The 7,052-nt window shown below is 35.1% G+C and overlaps 1 non-coding gene across 1 annotated transcript; it reads left to right on the top strand.

The window, feature by feature from the left end:
* The first annotated feature begins 4,940 nt into the window (after positions 1–4,940).
* Positions 4,941–5,046, top strand: LOC128041436 (small nucleolar RNA R71). Its single transcript, XR_008196458.1, has one exon. It is a non-coding gene; the product is annotated as a small nucleolar RNA R71 (small nucleolar RNA).
* Positions 5,047–7,052: the final 2,006 nt, after the last annotated feature.

Here is a 7,052-nt window from a genome sequence, read left to right as displayed (position 1 = left end):
TCCAAGACTTAAACATGCATACTAACCTTATCTTCCAATGATGGCAATATGGCACTATTAAGAACAAATGGACTAAATTCCTCTAATCCTCACTCAACTTCCATTGTAATGCTTGTTGGCTCAAACTATCACTGCACTTTCCTGTGTCAGTGACTGTAATAACACTTCCACGTTAAAAAAATTCAAACCCAAAGATTAACAATAAAAGCAAGATTAAATAAGATAACATTTAATCAAGAATTCATGTGTACTTCTATACAAACAGAAAACAAAGAATAATCACCAGCATTCATAAAGAAATAAGAAAGAATTACGTGGAGAATACTATTCCTAGACAACTCAACTGAATCTCTCTATTCCTTCTTGCCTCGGACTTAGGTCTTCTCGTCAGAAGCTACTCTGCATCTGGTTTTCACTTTGGCTCACCTGTAAGAGGCTTAAGCTGCCATGGCCACAAGCTTTAAGATCAGGTGATAAAGATGATGATCTAAAAAAAAAAAGAAAACTCTCTTTTTCTTCTCACATCCACCTTTTATGTCCTCCTCCAATAGTACAGGTGTCATTTCCTCAAAATTATTCTATCCTTGTACGTACAAGTTGGTTATACCAAATTGGACAGCTCACGCAATTTTAATTCTTATCCGGACAGCCGTTAGGTGCAGCGAGAATTCTAAATGCAATCTAGAATTCACTTATGCAACGACATTAATGCAAAAAGATAGCAAAATTAAGGATAAAATAGGCTAGAATTCACTGAGTTATAAAATGCAATTTACTAAACTAAAAATGCTAAAATGTATGGTAAGGATAACTAAATGAGAACAATTAAACCAATATGTAAGAGGGAAAACCTATGTTCTTTCTAGTGCTATAAGTTTGGCACATGATATTGTCCCCGATACTCCCCCGAGTATACATATGCTCACCACCTTATATCCATTTCCCTCACCTTCTTTATGTCTCCATTTACTGAGACATTTTTTCTTTTTTTCGATCAAATGTGAGCGTATTTTTGTCCAACTCTCTTTGTCTTTATTTTTTTTATTTTTTCCTATCAAGATTTTCTCAATTGGCATTTTGCCTTATTTTTCTACAGGCTCAAACTTCTTGTACTCACTATACCATACAATTCCTTAGTTCACTCATTTTTTTGTCTTTTGAAACCACCGAGATGTATCTACCCAATCCCTCAATATCAATGCTCGGACGTCTAAATCTATGCAAGGGCCAAGATATAAAGGGTCAAATAAAATATATAATGGGTTTAGGGTTCCAATTACAGTTCATCAAGAAAATGAATTCAGGCTCAAAATAGGTACTACGAAAAATATTTATGGGATAACATTTTGGCTCAAAAAATTGTCTACCAAACAATGCCTTAGGTCATCCCTAGGTAATTTTGTACATGGATTAAATCAGTCAATTCTATCAATTTCTACAACCTATAATTAAATTAAACATGTATGCTATGTGTATATTTAACATCTTAAATCTTTTCACAGTGTAATAAATTGAACTAATTAGTCTAAAATTAGAAAATTTAGAATCAACTAATATCAAACTAAATTTATAGGTTATTCACAATATCCTATTAACATTCTCAACCAATCATTTTTATTTCTATAAGTTCAATCACATAGAAAGCATGCAAAATAACAATTTAAAAACGATTAAAAACAAAGAAAACAAAATAACATAAAAACAAAAAAAATTTCCTCAGTCACCCCTACACTTTATTCGACACATTGTCCCTAAAGTGCAATAAAAATATAAAGGAAAGAAGTTACCCAATTGGCGTGATTTGTGCAACTTAATTAGTGGGACTACTCCCCCTTTTTTGTTTTAATTCTATATTGTTGTGCCTTCAAAAATCTGGGGCTCATACTAAGAAAAACTAAACACCACTACATATATATAAAATATTAAACTCTTAAATAAGTAAAAACTAAATTAAAAATTAAAAACATCTCGAACAAAAAAAATTAAGTCCAAAATTAATGAAAATGTTTAAAATTGTTGAAATCAGGATCCGACGCTTCATCTGCTTTGTTGGTTTCGCCTTCCGGTTCCACTTTCAGATCTTCTTTGGTGTCTTCCACTTCCTTCAATTCCTTTTCCTTCCTGATCTTGATTGGTTTGATCTTTATCTCATACTTAGCTGTTGGGAATTGTGGTAGCCTCAACCTATTTTTCCTTGATAATCTTCAAAGTTGGTCCAACTTCTTGCATCCATTAAACGATCCATTCTGAATCAAGTAGCTCATTATTGCTTAGATGTGGTTTTTTCTTTATTGCTCACTTTCGTTTCTTATTCCTTATAAAATACTCCACACTTGTTTCCAATATGGAAAACTTGCTTGGTTGTAAGACACAAACTGATTGTCCCATCGGCACCTTCGCTTGTTGGCATAAGGCTGTCACTAAGTGCAGGAAAAGTAGTTCCACCTCATTTTTCCTTGTGCATTGGAACATGCTCTGATATATCCATTTTCTCACACATATTGGTTTCTTTGTTAAGATCGCATAAACAAAATCGCTTGGAACATATCGATATTGGACATATCTATCACTAGGAAAATTCGAGTACTAATGAATTTCAACCACATTTGTGCCATCGAAGTTAACTTCACTTGAGAGAAGGGTATGGGATAGTTTGTTCCTAAGTGGCGTTTCGACTCACCCTTCCAGTCCGTTAGGAGTTTGACTATGTCGTTCATATTCTCTCACAGAAAATAAATTAGTTCAATTTCTTCTACAAAATTAAAGAGATAGAATGGAATGGAATTTCATAATACCTTGTTATCTTGGGAGGTGAGATAGAAATTTCCTTCCCTCGCACTCGCATCCGCATCCATGGTGCGTTAATCGACCTCTTCACATCTGTCTCTTTTGATGCGACATATAAGTCATGCACAATCAAAATGTACACCGAATTGGTCAGGTTTCGATAGAACTTTTCGCATTGATGGTATTGGATCAACTCTTGCATTTCACTCTTCAATGTGCTTATGGATTTGAAACCTCGTTCTTGTAACATGATTTTTCTTTGGAACACTACGAGGTTACTTTTGACCTCCCTTTCTCAGATAAGGGTGTGGCTATCACCTATGGATTCGCTATTGGAAAGGTCTCTATGCATGGTTTTAGGGTTAAGATAAAAAGGACGGGGAATTCACGGAATACCAAAAAAAATACGTTTCAAATGGAGATTTGGTTGGCTATGACAACTTAAAGGATGTAGCAGCTGGTAAAGGCAATATATAGAAGTTATCTAGGGCTTCACTTGCCATCTACACTTGGTGAATATCTCTAAAGATCACGTCCAATCAATAACGGAAAGTTTCAAAAAATGGTTTGCATGTTGCGCCATAAGTGGCGCATGGCGACACGATACTAGTTGTTCCCCTATTTTTGTTGAATTCGAGGGCGTGTCGCACCATAAGTAGGATGTGGCATGACATGATGACAGAATTCTACATTATTAGGCTCGTAGGGGTTATTTCACTCCATGGGATTTTTATGTGGCGACATGGCTATGATTTCACCTCTTTGGGACTTGTAGAAGGCCCTCGGTTGCCCATACATGCACCCTACTAACATATAACTCCACAAGTGTACCAAGGATCTATCGACTCGCTGTAGCATTATCGAGGTGTTTTGAAGATCCCTAATCTGATTTTTTGATAGAAAGAAAAGGGCATTAAATCTATGCTAGCACCTAAATCACAAAAGGGGTTTGTTGAAATTTTGATCCCCTATTTTAATTACAATTGTAAAGCTACCTAGATATTTTAATTTTAGGGTATTTTCTTAGTGATTAATGCGTTACACGAGGCGTCAATGTTAATTTGCCCGCCCTTTTTTATGTTTCCATGCCATTTCAGGATTTCCTTTAAGTACTTGTCATACTTCAAAATTTCATCTATAAGCTCAATGGACGATAAGTTGACATTTAGGGATTTGAGTAAGTTTAGAAAACTTACAAAATCTGTGTCATCCCTCTTTTTCTTGTTGTCTAGTCTCCTCAGGAATGGTACCATTGTTGTGCTTAGAATTGAGATTAATGGATTAGGCACTCGTTTGGCCACTTTCTTGACCGGCTCGTGGTGTTCAGATTTTCCTCTTCTATGGGTTCGTTAACCTTTTCGAAAATGTTATCCTCTTCATTAATGGGTTAACTTGGTGTCTTCAATTCTTTACCTAATCGTAACACGATCGCCTTCACGTGCTCCTTTGCATCTCTCTGAGGGTTGTTCTTCGTATTGTTGGGGAGACTCTGGCCATTTTGTTGTATGAGACATTGACATTAGCTGACTCATTTAGTTGTAGAGACTATCCATTCTGAATTCGAGTCGTCCACATGTAACTTGGACTTGTTGAATTTCCATCTTCATTATTTGCATCTCCCCCTCTAGTCGATCGAATCTTTGAGCACATGTAGCATGGTCATTCCCCATGGCTTTTTATTGCAACGGTGGAGGTTGATAAGGAGGATTTTGTTGAGTTTGCGCTTGATTCGCACCTCCTTGGTTACCTCTCCACTTGAGGTTAAGATGATCCCTCGAATCAAAATTGTAGGCATTCGAATAGTAATCTCGACCCCTATTAACTATATAGCTTGCCTCCTCTGGTTGGTTCTCAAAACTTGGCTTGGTTCTTGTTGGCTTGATAAGCGTCTCCAAATGGTTAACCTTCTCTAGAATTCATTGGAATCAATCATCTTCGTTATCTTCGTTCATTGCTTTACCATTGGAGGCTTTGATTTGTACATAAATCTTTCATTAAACTACATGTATGAGTTCCTTGTCATGCCTTCTATGATTTCATAAGCTTGTTCGTACGTGTGGAACATGAGAGATCCTTCAGCCGCTCCATCTAGGCTGAATCTAATATGTAAGTCAACATTGTTATAAAATGTCTGAATTTGGAGCCACGCTTACAATCCATGGTGTGGGCACTTTCTTAGCATATCCTTGAAGCTTTCCTAAGTATCGTACATGGACTCACCTTCATATTGTTTAAAGTTGGTGATTTCTCACCTAATCTGAATGGTTTGCTAATCAGGAAAAATTTACAGGGGAATTTTTCCACTAGATCGTTTCATGTTGTAATGGGACCCAGTTCTAGTGAGTCTAACCAATCGACATCATTTTTGCACAAGGAGAATGGAAATAACCTAAGATGCATAGCATTGTTGGGTACTCCATTATACTTGAAGGTGTTGCAAAGTTGTAAGAACCGCTTCAAGTGTTGGTTCAGGTGTTTCACCATGTTGCCTTTAAACTGTAGCATATTCTGAATCATCTGAATAGTGGTCATCTTTATCTCAAAATTATTAGCGTTAATTTTCGGTTGTTCTATGCTTCCTCGCACCGTGTCTAGTGTAGGTAGGGTACTCGCGCAACGTCCTTTAACACATTAGGACTTCTTCACAGTTATTTCCTTATTGCTCTCATGGATCTTCAAATAATAGATTTTCTTGTGTAGGTAAATTACCGCGAGTGAATCGGTATTCATTATTTGATGGTTGCACCTGAGTATTTGCTTCTGATCTGGGTATGGTTCGATTGGAGTGCTAGAATCTTGGGTCATAAACGAGTTGAAAAAAATAAAAATAAAAATAAAAAAATTTAAATATCGCATATATAAGTTTTAACTTTCCTACTTATCTTATTATTTGTAAAAATATTTTCATGATTTATTGTCAAAACCTCCCCGAAAATGACACCAACAACTTGACTACCTATAAATGAATTATCATTTATGGTAAAAATAACACACGAAAGATATATAAGATTTGAATGAAAATGTTCGTAAGTGCATGAGTCAAATTGTAATATAGTATAGTTTACAATGAAACACTGGGAAGTATTTTGAGGATCGTACCCAAGGGAGGATGAGTAAATCTATAAAAAATCTTTTTGAAATAATAAGTCTAAATATTATTAATTAAATCCTATTATACGAAAAATCATACAAGTTATTTAATAAGATAAATTAAATAACTAAATAAATAAACAAGAAAAAAAACAAACGGCTTAAATCAATAAAACCAATCAGGAAGATTAACTCGTTTGAGCTTTGTAATTAACTTTAGAGTAGGGTTTTAGGGTGGATTAGCATCTGATTAACCAATTATTACCTCTCGGCCTCTAACTAATTAATCGATTGGTTTTACTCGCTTTTATCCCGACCTCTAACTAATTAATCAATCTCGCTAACCTATGATAACTTTCTAGGGTTGTCAAGCTTAGGTTTTCACAACACGTATCTATACCAACTAATCCTCTCGGGAAACCCTAAATCCTCCGTTAATCACACCCTTATACACTCGGCTAAAGTTTATTCGTTTTATGTTTATTGCTTTAGATTTTCTTGTTGAATGCCTTTAGTTTTATGTTTTTTTTAAATTTCTTGCATAAAAATCCAAACTTTTATATTTTTCTTAAGCTTTACTTTAATGGCTTCTTTGCTTTTCATTTCCATGTTCATTAGCTTTGTCTTCAGCATGAGTAACTAAAATTTAAAGGGGGTTGGTTGATGGAGATGTGGGTAAGTTGATTTTTTGGAGAATGGACAAAATCGTAATAAATTGGACTGAATTGAATTGACCTAAAAACTTAGGAATTGATGACCCTAAGGGAATATCTAGACAAGTGAGATCGAGAGGTAATCTTGTTGTGCACCAATTCATTTGTTTCGGATTAATCAGTGAGATCGTTAGATAAACTAGATTAATTTGTTGAAGTTGGTAAAATTGAGATCGAGAGATAAAATTGAGCCACTTAGTAATTTAAGTGATTTAAGTTCCTCATTCGACGACCGACGAACCACATCAAAATCAACCAACCACCGTTAATCATTTATTGGTTAATCGCGTAGTTTTGTACTCTTTACAATTTGGTCCCTAAATTAGCATATTTAATTCTCTTATAGAACACTCTTGTTATGATTTGTTGTATTATAAAATCATACAAGTAGTCGCTTAGAATCAATATTGTATGTTATTTTTCACTCAACCCCTATTTCCTTTGTGTTCAACCTTTTGGAAC

This window comes from Gossypium raimondii, chromosome 5, assembly GCF_025698545.1.
Source record: "Gossypium raimondii isolate GPD5lz chromosome 5, ASM2569854v1, whole genome shotgun sequence".
In the NCBI taxonomy this organism is placed as follows: domain Eukaryota; kingdom Viridiplantae; phylum Streptophyta; class Magnoliopsida; order Malvales; family Malvaceae; genus Gossypium; species Gossypium raimondii.
This window is presented reverse-complemented; position numbering and strand designations above follow the sequence as displayed.